Here is a 16514-nt window from a genome sequence, read left to right as displayed (position 1 = left end):
TACACTTCATTTCAGCCTAAGATGTACCAGGAATTGCCTTGAAGACACGTTTGACAGAACTGCAACTTTTGTGTTCTAGAATGGCAATAAACTTGCCATTTTTTAAAATGCCTGAAAGAGCATTTGTAGAATGTGCTATTATGAGGTCATTTAAAAAGCATGTTTTTAAATAACCTACAGTAACATGAAAAAATCCTCATGGTGGAAGCAAAATAAGCAGGTTATAAAATTGCAAGTACATATAACCACTATGGAAAACAGTATAGAGATATCTCAGAAAACTGAAAATAAAACTACCATATGATCCAGCAATCGCACTCCTGGGCAAATACCCAGACAAGACTCATTCAAAAAGATTCATGCACCTCTGTTCATTGCAGCACTATTCACAATAGTGAAGACAAACAAACAACCTAAATGTCCATCCACAGATGAATGGATTAAGAAGATGTGATATATATACACAATGGAATACTACTTAGCCATTAAAAAGAACAAAATAACACCATCTGCAGCAACATAGATGGAACTATAGACTCATACTAAGTGAAGTGAGTCAGAAAGAAAAAGACAAATATCATATGATATCACTTATATCTGGAATCTAATATGCTGCACAAATGAACCTATCTACAGATAAGAAACAAATTCATGGACATAGAGACCAGACATGGTTGCCAAGGGGGATGGGGAGGGAGTGGGATGGACTGGGAGTCTGGGATTAGTAGATGCAAACTATTGCAATTGGAGTGGATAAGCAAAGAGGTTCTGCTGTATGGCACAAGGAACTATATCCAGTCACTTGTCACTTGTGATGGAACATGATGGAAGATATTACGAGAAAAAGATTGTATATGTGTGTATGACTGTGTCACTTTGCTATACAGCAGAAATTGACATAACGTTGTAAATCATCTATAATAATTTTTTAAATTGCAAGTACAATCTATTCTAACATATACATATTTTTGTCTTTTTAGGGCCGCACCTGTGGCATATGGAGGTTCCCAGGCTAAGGGTTGAATTGGAGCTGTAGCCGCCGGCCTATGCCACAGCCACAGCAACTCGGGATCCGAGCCACGTCTGCGACCTACACCACAGCTCACGGCACCGCCAGATCCTTTAACCCACTGAGCGAGGCCAGGGATCGAACCCGCATCCTCATGGTTCCTAGTCAGATTCATTAACCACTGAGCCACAACGGGAACTCTTCTCTTCTCCCTTTAAATAAACACTTAATGCCCTCAGTACCCTCAGTCTCTCTGCCAAATTCTTTCTCCAAAGGGCCAAAGTGCTGGGGACTTACATCAAGGAGTTAAAGTTCAGCATTCTGCCCCCACGGCTACTGGAGAACATGCAGAGGCCGCATTTCGGCTACTGGAGGAGTAATCATCACTGATGTTGTCTAGAATTGCTGACGCACAGCGATCACACAAAAAAGAAGGCTTTCGCTGGTCTTATTATTGGTGCTAAGTTCCCCAAAGACAGTGCACTCCCTTATTGCCTGCACGGGCAGATCTCTCATTGCTCCTCCTTTCATGCTTCAGCGTTCCATAGTTAAGCTGGTCAAAGCTGGTTTCATTCATTTAATCATTTTATAATGCATTCAGGTTTTATGAGGGAAGCCTTGGGGATTCATATTTTGTAAGTGACCAAACTTAAAACTCCTTATGCAAGAAAAATGATTGCCCAATGACTTATCTTTCCGTTTACGCAGTTGTCCTAACTTCAAGAAACTCAACAGGAAAAGAATTAGAGAGGGACCTCAAGGTTATAAGTGCAAACTCCCTGAGGGTCCACATGGAAGTGGTCCATGAGTGAGGAAGATGGAGAGCGCAGTGCGGGTGAAAGATGTCAAAATGGAAAGAAATGCCTGCCAGAAGTGGCCAGGTGGCACTGGGAGCAGCCAATACTCAGCCTCCTCCAAGGATATACTCAGTATATCCTTGTAGGGCACAGGCCCATTGCCACTCGGATCTGGCAGTTTTTTTCCTAGGGAGCCAACACTCCGATGTCTATAGAAGGTCCCCTGATTTTTAAATGATGGAAATTAAATCAAGCTCTAGAAAATACTTCATCGCAAACAAAACACATCCACAGCTGCAGTACGCCCCGCCTTTTCCTAATGAAAAATGTAAGCAGTGATGGAACCAATTACAGGAGTCAAGAAAATACGCTTTATTCTCCAATCCCTTCCTTTTCCCCAAATGTGACATTTTACAAAAATCCAGATACACTTACATCATATCCATAGTCTGCGGTTTAACTGGGAAAGGCAGCATAATTAGGATAAATAGTTGGGAGTGGCCTGAACTCCAGAGCCCTCCTTTCTCTTGAGTCAGGCCCAAGCATAGTGTCACCCAGATGCCTGTTGCCTAAGTGATATATACCAGATTTATTTAACCATGGGCAAACCACATTTTTTTTCCTAGGGCAGTTACTTAAAAGACTATTTACCTCCCTTAGTTACAAAAGAGGAAATACTTCTTCCAAGACTCAGAGTAGCCGCAGCCAGTGCTTCCCGGAGAAATTATGAACCACAAAGATTCCGAGCCCTGAAGCCTTTGTCCACCCACCTCCCTGCAACTGAACGGCATGGACACATTCAGAGAGGTGAGTGTTTTACTAGCCCTCCGAAACTTTCAGGCCCTGAGCATCTTAGATCATTTGTTAAGAACACCATTCTAAATCCCTGTATGTAGATCTCTTCTGATTTGGCATTTGGCATATCAAAACAGCAGCGTTTTTTGAATGAAAGAAAACCTTAAAAGCTGTTCTCCCCCAATTCCACAGGTAATTAGATCTTTGTGTATTTTAGTTGAAAAGCTCTATGCTAAATCCTCTAACAGATTTATAGACAATCCTCAAGGCTCAGTTCCTGCAGTGGCCATATAGAAAGTGAAGCAAGAATTTGGAGAAGGGAGTTCCCACTGTGGTGCAAGGGGATCGGCAGCATCTTAGGAGCACCAGGACGCAGGTTTGCTCCCCGATCCCTGGCCCGGGACAGTGGGTTAAGAATCCGGCATTGCTGCAGCTGTGGCTTAGATGGCAGCTATAGCTCCGATCTGATCCCTGGCCTTGGAACTCCATATTCTGAGGGGCAGTCAAAAAAATGAAAAAGATTTTTTGGAGAAGGCTTTGTCCTCTGGTTTAAGGGGCATGGAGGTGGCCCTATACAACCAGGCTGGCATGGCTCCTTGGTGTGACCTCCCAGAGGCCCCGAGTCTGCCACTGTGAGTCCCTAGGAAAGGCTTTGCATGGGTCCAGACCTCTGTTGATTCCACTATCCTCCAACTCTGCTTACCCCGAAGAGACGGACCCAAGAAGGCCATTTACACAAGCCATCTTCCTGCACAACAAGAGGAAAAAAAGTCTTTCCCTTTTTCACCATTCAGCTACTTTTAAAAGAAAATGTCCATCTGTATCATATTATCTCTTTTCCAATGGTTATGTTCTGTGCCAGTTCTTTTTCTTTTTTTGCTCCTGTTCATGCTCCTGTTCCTGCTGCTTCTCCTCCTCACAAACAATAACAAAAAGATTAGAAATAATCAGTAACAAAACTCAAAATGATCCTATTGGATTATTGGATTCTGCCAAGTAGCTACTTCTGAAATTTCTTTCTTCTTTCTTTCTTTCTTTCTTTTTTTTTGCTTTTCAGGGCCACACTCTTGGCATATGGAAGTTCCCAAGCTAGGGGTTGAATCGGAGCTACAGCTGCCGGCCTATGCCACAGCCACAACAGTACAGCATCCAAGCCATGTCGACCTATACCACACGGCAATGACAGATCCTTAACCCACTGAGTGAGGCCAGGGATCGAACCCACGTCCTCATGGATGCTAGTCCGGTTCATAACCTGCCTGCTGAGCTACAATGGGATCTTCTGAAATTTCTATCACCAGAATATTCAAGTGTTTGGGGCAAGTATGCTATTTTAACATCAAACGAAAAAGGAAAAGAATAAAGAATTTCTTTTTTTTTTTTTTGCCTTTTCTAGGGCCGCTCCCGCAGCATATGGAAATTCCCAGGCTAGGGGTTGAATCGGAGCTATAGCTGCTGGCCTACGCCAGAGCCACTCAGGATCCGAGCCAAGTCTGTGACCTATACCATAGCTCACGGCAACGCCAGATCCTTAACCCACTGAGCAAGGCCAGGGATCGAACCCACAACCTCATGGTTCCTAGTCGGATTTGTTAACCACTGAGCCACAACGGGAACTCCAAGAATTTCTTGATCATATCAAAAGATGGGAAGCCAGGTTGCTGACCCCAATTTTTTGTGGAGGAGTTGAGGTGGGAGAGGAGATCGTAACATCATCCAATGTATTCTAACTCTTAGAATAGAATCTCTTTGAAAAAACAATTATCTAACAGTGAAATTTCTAGCATCAGCGGAGGAAAGCTATTTTTAGTTAATTTATTTACACATTTATTGGACGGAGTTCCCATCATGGCTCAGGGGAAACGAATCTGCCTAGGAACCATGAGGTTACCGGTTCCATCCCTGGCCCCTCTCAGTGGGTTAAGGATCTGGCATTGCCGTGAGCTGTGGTGTAAGTCACAGATGTGGCTTGGATCCTGAGTTGCTGTGGCTGTGGTGTAGGCCGGCGGCTACAGTTCCAATTCGACCCCTAGCCTGGGAACCTCCATATGCCTCGAGAGTGGCCCTAAAAAGACAAAAGACCAAAAAAAAAAAAAAATTTACACATTTACTTTTGGCCACAGCATGTAGCAGCTTGATGTGGGATCTCAGTTCCCAGGCCAGGGATCAAACATGGGCTGAAGCCTGAAAATGCCCAGGCCTAGCTACTAACCTACCAAGGAACTCTCCAAGAAAAGCTATTTTTTTTTTTTTTTAAAAAGATCCCATTTCCCAAAACACTATGATAGAGACACTATGTATCTTCTCCTCCAAGCCCAGTTGGCCTTACAGGTCTGCTTATACACACATGCCTCCCTCCCTCTCTCTCTCTCTCCCCCTTGAAACCCTAACCACAACAAGCTTCAGAGAACTTACAGTGATTTAGAAAGTGCAGGAACTCTCCTGAAAGCACTTTTTCCAGCAGAAGTCATTCCTCCTAGCCACTCAATTCTGGAAATATCTCTTCTCATGGAAAGATGGATAGTTTAATGATTTTTTATTTTTATTTATTTGTTTGTTTATTTTTGGTCTTTTGCATTTTTAGGGCCTCACCCACGGCATATGGAGGTTCCCAGGCTAGGGATCGAATCAGAGCTGTAGCTGCCAACCTACACCACAGCCAAAGCAACTCGGGATCAGAGCCACGTCTTTGACATATACCCCAGCTCACGGCAATGCCGGATCCTTAACCCACTGAGGGAGGCCAGGGATCGAACCCACATCCTCATGAATACTAGTTGGGTTTGTTAACCACTCAGCCAAGATGAGAACTCCTGGGTAACTAATGATTAAGTGTCTTAAGAGCATGGTGTTAGGAATCAGAACACCTGTGACTAAACTCCTACTCTGCAATTTACAGGAGAGTCTCTCTTAACAGATCTCCAGTGAACTGACTCACCAGCTTCACCAGTGCAGGTAAGTTATGTCAAAAGTAGTTAAAGCACTCCAGGGAGTTCCCATCGTGGCGCAGTGCTTAATGAATCCGACTAGGAACCATGAGGTTGCGGGTTCGATCCCTGGCCTTGCTCAGTGGGTTAACGATCCGGCATTGCCATGAGCTGTGGTGTGTGTCACAGACTCGGCTCAGATCCTGGGTGGCTGTGGCATAGGCCAGCAGCTATAGCTCCGATTAGACCCCTAGCCTGGGAACCTCCACATACCGCAGGAGTGGCCCTAGAAAAGGCAAAAAGACCAAAAAAAAAAAAAAGTAGTTAAAGCACTCTAGCTTTAACTGCTTTTGAATAAAGGTCAACCATAGAGCAAGTCTTAGGATGTGGAAGGGGAGCTCCTCAGACATACATCAACTATAGGGCCGATTAGGAGAGAGATTTTATGTACTGTCCTTGATTTGGGGGGACCAGTTTCAACGCTAAGTAAGCATCTGTTACAATTCTGTTGTTTTAGGTGGTAGCTAAAACATAAAAATAAAAAGGCTGACACCTTCCTGGATTTCAGTTTGAGCTGTACTTAAACTCTGCTTGACATACGGGTAAATTCTTAAGAAATGTCATTTCTCTTGTCTTCTTTCTCTGCCCTTTGTTACTTAATGCTTCACAGGCTAAACCAGGTAAAATAGCCAGAACTTCCTGAAATTCCCTTCAAAAATATCTTTTGTGGATGAAATTATACTTTGTGTGATTATAGAAGACAGCATTAGTATAGGAACATAGCTAATGCCAAGGGGTGGGAACTGGTGACTGGATATCTTCTCTAGCAGATGGGTTACTATGACCTCACTAAGTGACCTACACTCAGATGACAGTGACAAGAAATATGCCAAGATGAGGAGTTCCCACCGTGGCTCAGTGGTTAACGAATCTGACTAGGAACCATGAGGTTGCGGTTCGATCTCTGGCCTTGCTCAGTAGGTTAAGGATCCAGCGTTGCTGTGAGCTGTGGTGTAGGTTGCAGACGCGGCTCGGATCCCACGTTGCTGTGGCTGCGGTGTAGGCCAGTGGCTACAGCTCCAATTCGACCTTTAACCTGGGAACTTCCAAATGCGGCAGGTGTGGCCCTGAAAAGATACAAGACAAAAAAAAAAAAAAGAAAGTTGCGAATTATATTCCATCCTGAGCTAAGCAAAGGGACAGGGCCCCAGGGGTTTAAAGGTCGAGAGAGGCAATTCACGGAAAGTAAAAGAGGAAACGTTTGGTAAACACTGGTGGTCAGGCAGCTGAGCCTCTCAGAGGAAAAAGTGTAATAGCAGCGTCCCGTGCCTTGGCCCCCTTTCTAATGTAAATTTCCTTTACAGAAGTAAGATTTTCCTTACAAATGGTAACTTTGCCTCTGTCCGCAGCTTCTTCTGTATCCACCCTTCCTCAAAATAAACAGCTCAAATTTCTTTCTCTCCAGAGAGGCTTATTTTGAGGCGGCATATTCTGCTAAGCCTTCAGCCTTCACAGCAGTCAAATACAAACTGGGGGTTCCTCTAGCAGTTTCACCTAACAGTTCAACAAGTCGGCCTCATCATGTTTTATGATCTAACAAGGTTTGGCTCTCATATCACATGGCTAAGCTGATGTTAGACTTTAGGAAGATCTGGTTAGCTCCGCAGAGGGAAAGCTAACCACACCAAGGCTGCCTCCACACGTCTCAAGAATTTCTGAATTCTGTGTCCTGCATCAGGTACTTCCCCATCATGTGCCCTCATCTGCCAGGGTCACACTTGAGATGAGAGAGGAAAATCAAACCTTTCATGTCCCCAAAACCTGGAAAATTCTCTCTCAATCCACCTAAGTGTCGACTTCAAAAAAAAAAAAAAAGCACAAACTGAAAGTTGAGAGTGAAGTTTTATCTGGGGTGAAATTAAGACTTAAGCCCAGAAAGTAGCATCTCAGGTAGCCCTGAGAAACCACTCCAAGGAGGCAAGGGGGGAAGCTAGGATATATGAGTGTTTGCAGCAAAGAGAAGATAGGGAGTTCCTGTCATGGCTCAGTGGTTAGCGAATCCGACTGGGAACCATGAGGTTGTGGGTTGAATCCCTGGTCTTGCTCAGTGGGTTAAGGATCCAGTGTTGCCGTGAGCTGTGGTGTAGGTCCCAGACGCAGCTCGGATCCCATGTGGCTGTGGCTGTGGTGTAGGCCCACGGCTACAACTCCGATTCGGCACCTAGCCTGGGAAGCTCCATATGCTGCCCGTGCGGCCCTGGAAAAGACAAAAAACAAAAACAGAAAAAACCAAAGGGAAGGTAGTAGAACAAAAGATTTACAGATATCCGGATTTACAGAAAAAAGATTTACAGAAAACCAGTTTCTGTAGGAAGATATAAAGGTCTGGACTTGCTGGAATCTCTCCTTTGATATGCACCGCAGCTGGGGGCCAGTCTTCTTTGTTTCTTTCCTGAGTTCCCTCAGGGCTCACTGGCCCACCCTTGGGAGTGGCTGTTCTCACAGATGACTGTGATAGCTTTTGTTTTGTTCATTAACTGCAGCCAGGGAAGGGGACAAATCAGGATCTAAATCTTAAAGGTGAAGGGGAAGTGCTTGCAGCCATCCACCCATTTTACAGATGTTTGCTCCTGGTCTTGTGAAGGTTACTACTAGTCATGACATCTCCATGAAGCGTTTTCAGTTTTTCTAGATATGAGGAGATGCAAGAATTGGGCGCATAAAATCTTCTCCTAGGAGTTCCCGTTGTGGTGCAGTGGTTAATAAATCCAACTAGGAACCATGAGGTTGCGGGTTCGATCCCTGGCCTCCCTCAATGGGTTAAGGATCCGGCAATGCCGTGAGCTGTGGTGTGGGTCGCAGACACAGCTCGTGTCCCAGGTTGCTGTGGCTCTGGTGTAGGCCAGCGGCTATAGCTCCAATTGGACCCCAAGCCTGGGAACCTCTGTATGCCGTGGGAAGCGGCCCTAGAAAAGGCAAAAAGACCAAAAAAAAAAAACTTCTAAAAACATCTAACTATCTGAACATCTATTCTTTCAGTTTTCCTAGAGCACAGAGTGCCTCACTTCTGGTCTTCATCCAGAGCTCTGCTCAGGAGGTGCTGCGGGTCGGCAGCTGTAGTAGCTCATGTTTTACTCCATGTAGAGGCTAATGGCAAGTGCCAAACTTCAGTTCCCATAAATAAAGAAATAAAGGAGTTCCCTAGTGGCCTAGTGGGTTAAGAACCCAACCTCGTCACTGCAGTGCCTCGGGTCACTGCTGTGGCGTGGGTTCAATCCCTGGCCTGGGAACTTCCGGGTGCTGCAGAGGAGGGCAAAAAATTAAATTAAGATACATATTTACTCATTATTTATTTTTGCCTTTCCTAGGGCTGCTCCCATGGCATATGGAGGTTCCCAGGCTAGGGGTCTAATCGGAGCTGCAGCTGCCGGCCTACGCCACAGCCACAGCCATAGCCACACAGGATCCTAGCCGGGTCTGCAACTTACACCACAGCTCAACGCTGGATCCTTAATCCACTGAGCAAGGCCAGGGATCGAACCTGCAACCTCATGGTTCCCAGTCAGATTCGTTAACCACTGCGCCATGACGGGAACTCCAGATACATACTTATTTAAGAGGACGTTCCAATTCCTCTGTGTTGGAAATACACTGAAATCCAGGAAATAAAATCTCACTCTCTCAATGAGCCTTCTAGTTGCACTTGAAGAGTTCTCCTTTGACATTCTAAGGTTCTTTGCATCCCACCGTTGACAGGCAATTTAATTTGACTTTTCTTAAGCGAAAGCCAAACAAAGGAGGGATTGGTGCCTCCCCCAACACTGGTTTTCAGCCTGCGGTGCTCAGCCAGCCGCTATGATTACCGTTCAAAAAAACAAACCTCCGTCACACACGTGTACACGCTGAGCTGAGCAAAAGAATTAATTTGTGCCGAGTGTTCCTTGCTTACTTTTCTCCTGCACTACATGGGGAATTTGTATGCAGGGGCGGGGAGGGAAGGAAGAGCCACATTCAAGTGAAACCAACATCATTCCCCCTCTACAGTGTCCTTTCAATAGCCAGATAAAAGCCAAATGAGGAGGCTGGGAAAAGAGTGTCCAACGTAGCTGCCCTGAAAACCATCCTCCATTTCATTCTGGAGCGGGGAGGTTACACCCAGACATCACAGAGGCTTCTCTCCCCACCGAAGATGAACTGGTAAGTGCTTTCGTCTTTGTTTTCCTTGCACTGACACGTTTGCAGCCGACCTGAGGAGGAGGCCTGATGATGATTTTCTTACAGAGCCAAGTGTTTGGACTAAATACCAGCTGGCAGAAAAAAAGGAAAAGGACTCCTGATAGTTTAGAAAAAGTGCTCTGGGCAGATTCCTATTCTAGGTCCTGTCAAGTGTTTGGGAAGCGAGTTGGCGACAGCTGTGATTAAATCGAAAACCCTCAAAGAGAGAGACTAGCTGGAGGTTGCGAGGGCGGGGGTAGGGTGTGCAAAGAACTTTCAGTCATTTTCTCAGCGTTTACCCTGGAAAATGACAGCTCATGTAGTCAGCCCTCGGAAATGTCAAACATCATTAGAGGGAAGCCCGCTGCAGCGAAATGGGGTGGCAGGAAATGGTCCTCCGAGATGGCAATTGATTTTTCCCTCCTTCGATGGCAGAGTGGGAAGAAAGTTCTAAACTGAGTTGTAACGTGGTTTGGTGTCTTTCCTTTTCTCTTTGAAAGATGAATAGCCTGTGGTTCTTCAAAACAAACACTTTTGGTGGTTGCTGCACTTTTGAAATCTGTTCGAGTAACTGGCCTCCGGGCTCATCTAATGAAGCACCAGTGGCTAATTGAAACGGAAGCCTGTGGGAGAAAAGGTTCAGCTAAGGTGACTGTGCCTTTGGTAGTCAGATAACTGAGAGCCAGTTTTTGTTGGTGGTTATCTAATAGTTGATCATTTCCTCCACATTAAAACTAAGGAAAAACAAATGAAAATCTGATAACAGATCTTTCACCAGCAAACATTCGCTGAAACTGGCCCTTCTCACTGGACAGAAACTCATTTTCCCAAGCGTCTACAAACTTATTGCTAAATTAATCCGCTTGGATTTTTTGTTTTGTTCTGTGAAAAAGCCAAAGAACCTCTCTTCAATCTCAGATTACCTAGGTCAACTCATTCCTCTTTCTGAGTAATTCTCATGAGGCTTGCACATCTTCCAGACACTAAATGATTTTTAAGTTTTTTCATGGCTTTTATTTATGATTTTACCTAAGGCTTAAGCCCTTTAGTTTATAAAAGAATGTCATACATTCTGTAACTTTAACTGTCATCTCCCCAAAATAGATATTTAACCCAACATGCCCCTTTCAAAGTCTACAGAAATTAAAGCTAACACACATGTAATTTTCAAAGGAGAAAAGTTTTATGCTAAAAGATTTTTTTTTCCTGAATTGGTTGTAGTTGAAAAAATCAAAATCAATCTAAATATCCAGTAGTAAGAAACTAATCAAGAAACTTCTTACATAGTATCTCAATGAAATATTTTGCAGTCATTAGGAAATCGTTAACTTGGAGGCTTGTATAGCGTCATGGATGAATGCTCATATTATGTCAACAATTATAGTTATGTTATTATCTGTATGTTATAAAAGTATTTACTTTTGTAACATGTAAGGTTATATGTTACAAAAGTAAATACAGTTGGAGTTCCCGTCGTGGCCCAGTGGTTAGCGAACCAGACCAGCATCCTTGAAGATGCAGGTTCGAGATCCCTGGCCTCACTCAACGGGTTAAGGATCTTGTGTTGCTGTGAGCTGTGGTGGAGGGTGTGGCCCTAAAAGACAAAAAGACCAACCAAAACAACAAAAAAGAATAAATACAGTTGAAAAAAAAATTGGAAAAAAATATGCAAAATTTAAAATTGTTGTGTTAAGTTGGTAGCGAGCTTATGGTGTGCGCATAGTGAACTGATGGTGTGTCAGGGAGGAAAACCTTTTGCTCTACCCTCTTGAATTCAGTTTCTGAGGGCTTGCACATTAAACTGACGAGTGACAGATTAGCAAGAGATAATACAAAATTGAATCATGTGATTTTCAAATTGAATCATGTGTTTTTGTTAACCATCCATGTGAAGGTTCATAGAAAAATGAGACTCAAAGGGATGGCTTAGAATTGGGGGCTTGAGGGGAGTTCCCGTCGTGGCGCAGTGGTTAACGAATCCGACTAGGAACCATGAGGTTGCGGGTTCGATCCCTGCCCTTGTTCAGTGGGTTAACCATCCGGCGTTGCCGTGAGCTGTGGTGTAGGTTGCAGACGAGGCTCGGGTCCCAAGTTGCTGTGGGTCTGGCGTAGGCCGGTGGCTACAGCTCCGATTCAACCCCTAGCCTGGGAACCTCCATATGCCGCGGGATCGGCCCAAGAAATAGCAACAACAACAACAACAACAACAACAAAAGAATTGGGGGCTTGTATACCATCTTAAGGGGAAGGGAAGCGAGAAAATGACACAGGAAAACTGGTGACTTCTTAATAAGGGAAGGGGGGAGAATGGGCATTTGTGGGAAAACAAATGACTTTTTAGAAAGATAAATGGACCTTTCGGAGAATAGATGGGCGACATGACAGTTTTTGTGACATTATCTGTTTAGGTCCATTTCTTTTGATTTTATTTAATTAACTAATGTATTTATTTTTGTCTTTTTTTAGAGCTGCACCGGCCGCATATGGAGGTTCCCAGGCTAGGGGTCGAATCAGAGCTGTAGCCACCGGCCTACACCACAGCCACAGCAACGCCAGATCCGAGCCATGTCTGTGACCTTCAGCACAGCTCATGACAACACCAGATCCTTAACCCACTGAGCGAGGCCAGGGATTGAACCTGCGTTCTAATGGCTGCTAGTCAGATATTAATTTCCAACATCTAAGTCTAATGTGGAGACTTTTAATCTCTGGTAATAAGAGTCAATGTTTCTTTGTTGATCCTGCAGAGATTTATGACAATTGAGTTCTTTTGGGACCTCAAATGCCATCTGCTCCAAATAATTTTTTTTTTTTTTTTTTTGCTTTTTAGGTCCACACCTGCAGAATATGGAGTTTCCCAGGCTAGGGGTCCAATCGGAGCTACAGCTGCCGACCTATGCCACAGCCACAGCAACGCCAGATCCAAGCCACATCTGTGACCTACACTGCAGCTCATGGCAATGCCGGATCCTTAGCCCACTGAGTGAGGCCAAGGAGCGAACCTGCAACCTCATGGTTCCTAGTGGGATTCGTTTCCACTGCGCCACGACAGGAACTGCCTGCTCAAAATAATTTTTATACCACAGTGGCATATGCTGGACCCCTTAAGGTGATATGTCCCTTCTTTAACAGTCTATTACTTGCGTAATTTTTTGTTTGTTTGTTTGTTTGCCTTTTCTAGAGCCGCTTCTGTGGCATACGGAGGTTCCCAGGCTAGGGGTCCAATTGGAGCTGTAGCCGCCGGCCTACGCCAGAGCCACAGCAACCTGCAACCTACACCACAGCTCACGACAATGCCAGACTGTTAACCCACTGAGCAAGGCCAGGGATCAAACCCACAATCTCATCGTTCCTAGTCGGATTCGTTAACCACTGCGCCATGACGGGAACTCCTACTTGCATAATTTTAAAACTTTATAATATTGAAAATTCCCATCTATTTTTCTTCCTGTCTCAATTTTCATAAAAACCCCCAAAAGTTAAACCCTTCAATCTGGTGAGGGCTGCTCAGTTTTATTTTGCCTGGTTTCTTTGGTGACATTAACTTTAGTAAAGATTTCTGCCTCATAAAACTTCTAATGAATGTAGTAGAAGCCAAGACCACAGTAAAAAGTGATAGTACAGAGTTCCCATCGTGGCACAGAGGAAACAAATCCGACTAGGAACCATGAGGTTGCGGGTTTGATCCCTGGCCTTACTCAGTAGGTTAAGGATCTGGCTTTGCCATGAGCTGTGGTGTAGGTCGCAGACGTGGCTTGGATCCCACGTTGCTGTGGCTCTGGTGAAGGCCGGAGGCTGCAGCTCCGATTAGACCCCTAGCCTGGGAACCTCCATATCCCACAGGTGTGGGCCAAAAAAGACCAAAAAACAAACAAACAAACAAACAAAAAAAACCAATAGTATGAAAGTGTTCAAGATAGAATAAGCATAACTAGCTGATGAAGATTAATAACACAGCATTGTTTTAAATTGGACAGTTTTTAAGCTTGCCCCAAATCTGTGGTTGCACAATATACTTGCTGTTTTTATTTTGTTTGTCACTCCAGACTTTAATCCTAACTCAGCCTTTAACTTGTTTCATGGCTTGGGGCAGAGCAAACTTTCTGGACCTCTCTCTCTCTCTTTTTTTTTTTTTTTTTTTTTTTTTTTTGCTGCACCTGCGGCGTATGGAAGTTCCTGGGCCAGGGCTTGAACCCTCACTGCTGTCGTGGCCTGTGCCACAGCTGAGGCAATTCAGGATCCCTAACTAACCTGCTACACACCAAGGGAATTCCCTTCTTTTAGTTTTAAATAAATCTGATGGGCTAGGTTCTTTCTAGCACTCTAATCTTCCCACTTCTGCTCTCTTTTTTTTTTTGGCTTTTTAGGGCCACACCCGAAGCATATGGAGGTCCCCAGGCTAAGGGTCAAATTGGAGCTGTAGCTGCCGGCTTATGCCACAGCCATAGCATCGAAGGATCCAAGCCATGTCTTCAATCTACACCACAGCTCACGGCAATGCCAGATCCTTAACCCAGTGGGAAGGCCAGGGTTCATACCCCATGGATACTAGTCAGATTCATTTTCACTGAGCCACAATGGGAACTCCATTTCTGCCCATTTTTAAACCAACTTCTGCTTATTAAGTCATTGCTCAGTGTGGCATATGTAATGGATTTCTAGCACATGCAGGGGACACCTAATAAATATTTGATGAGACACATCTTTTGACTTTTTTTTCTGTCTTTATTATGGCAGCACCTGTGGCATATGGAAGTTCCCAGGCTAGGGCTGGAATTGGAGCTGCAACTGCCAGCCTACACCACGCCAGATCCTTAACCCACTGAGCAAGGCCAGGGATTGAACAATGTTCTTCATTGTTCTTGTTCGAGAAAATGGTGTCAGTAGGAACAAAGTGAACAGGAGGTAGACACAAACTTTTTGCTAGAAATTATGCTGTTCTTCCTTAGCCTAGTGAATATAATTGGCCAGATGATGAGTTAGAGGGTAGAAGGGGTTAAATGGGGCCTGGCTTTGCCCGTGGAAGCTTTTCTCTCTGTGTACAGCATATTGACCCAGGAAAGAGCCAAGCTTAGTCTCGCTAGTTCAGCCCCTAGTTCAGCGAACACAATCAACTAGCCCATATGAGCTCGAGTGTGTGAAACACTGCATACGGCAGCAGTTCTTTGCAGGATGAGTGCAGCTAAAACTTGGCTTGCGATAAAGGAATTTATCACATCGAATAAATAAGGTATGTTAAGGCTTTCTGAAGGGTTTACACTTTTTTGTTTTGTTTTCCTCTTAATTTCAAGCAAAGGAAGATGGGAATTGGAAAGTTTGGTTGCTTATTTGAAATTGTGCTATTTTCTGTTTTGCGGGGAGGTGAAGGAGGTTGTTTGTTTATCATTAACTAAGAGAAGCCATCTGACATGTGACATTCAATCAAGCAAATATTGACTGAGCCTTTGGAGGGTTTTGTGGGAGAGGACGCAAGGATTTTAATAGAAGTTCCTCACCCTCAGTAAGTTTAGAGTTCTGCTGCCTGGAAGACAGAATTAAGTTACTAAACTAAACATATATATATATATATATATATATATATATATATATATATATATAGTCTTTTTAGGGCCTCATCGTGGCATATGGAGGTTCCCAGGCTAGGGGTCTAATCAGAACTGTAGCTGATGGCTTCTGCCAGATCCACAGCAATGCGGGATCCGAGCCGCATCTTCCACCTACACCACAGCTCACAGCAGTGCCGGATCCTTAACCCACTGAGTGAGGCCAGGGATTGAACCTGTGTCTTCATGAGTGCTGGTCAGGTTCGTTAACTGCTGAGCCACAACAGGAACTCCTAAACTAAAAAGTTTTAAAAGTGCATCGTGCCTACTGGAGTTCAGAAAAGGGAGGGAGGGATGTGGATGGGAGTATGCAAGTTATCAGTTCATGTAGGAGGTGTGACAGTGAGAGAGGGGGGTACTGGTGTCCTATCATGAGAAGTCAAAGTGAGATGGCAAGATGGGCCGTTCCCACCGGAAGTCCTCCTTGGCCTGAGGAGGCGTGTGGAAGAACTGTTAGCAGCGTACAATTAAAAATGCAGACCTGGAGTTCCCGTCGTGGCGCAGTGGTTAATGAATCCGACTAGGAACCATGAGGTTGCGGGTTCAGTCCCTGCCCTTGCTCAGTGGGTTAACGATCCGGCAAAATGCAGACCTGAAGTTCCCTGGTGGCCTTGAGGTTAAGTATCTGGCATTGTTGCTGCTGTGGCTTGGATCAGTTCTGTAACTCAGGTTCGATCCCTGGCCCAGGAACTCCCGCTTGCTGTGGGCATGCAGCCAAAAAAAAAAAAAAAAAAAAGGTGAGTCGTTTCCACTAAAATATCAGAGCACAATCAGTCCTATTTGGAGCCTCCACTAATAAAAAAAATATATAATGGAAAGAATTCTCTGGCCCACTATTTCATCCCAAAGCTCTCCCCAGCTTTGACAGGGCAAGTAGCCCAGCACTTTAGCAGCACACCTGATGGAGTCTAGGGGCCCAAGAGGAGAAACTTGTACACAAACATGTAATTCACCTTCTGGAGGCCCCAGAAATACTTCTCAGTGACTTCTTCTCAAGTATGACCTCTTTATTGCACAGTGAGTATTGTATCAGCCAGTGGGGACACCCTAATAAATCCTGAATTAAAACTCTAAATGCTACCTCATTTGTGCCCACTGTCAACCTGCCATACTTTCAAGCTAGAGTAAAAATATACTTATATGGCACTTTCAATTTTTCACTGTGCTT

At 44.5% G+C, this 16514-nt stretch overlaps 1 protein-coding gene across 6 annotated transcripts in view; it reads left to right on the top strand.

The window, feature by feature from the left end:
- Positions 1-2363: 2363 nt before the first annotated feature.
- CMKLR2 (chemerin chemokine-like receptor 2) overlaps positions 2364-16514 on the top strand; it is a 61630-nt gene continuing 47479 nt past the window's right edge. For 4 of the 6 annotated variants that reach the window (XM_047773320.1, XM_047773316.1, XM_047773315.1 and 1 more), the window contains exons 1-3: positions 2364-2613; positions 5501-5556; positions 9573-9725. The gene's annotated coding sequence lies outside the window, so the exon portion shown is untranslated. Of the gene's footprint in view, positions 2614-5500; positions 5557-9474; positions 9726-14858; positions 14974-16514 lie in introns of those variants that run through there. The other 2 variants (XM_047773318.1, XM_047773319.1) reach the window with 2 other exon arrangements.

This window comes from Phacochoerus africanus, chromosome 3 (genome assembly GCF_016906955.1).
Source record: "Phacochoerus africanus isolate WHEZ1 chromosome 3, ROS_Pafr_v1, whole genome shotgun sequence".
In the NCBI taxonomy this organism is placed as follows: domain Eukaryota; kingdom Metazoa; phylum Chordata; class Mammalia; order Artiodactyla; family Suidae; genus Phacochoerus; species Phacochoerus africanus.
This window is presented reverse-complemented; position numbering and strand designations above follow the sequence as displayed.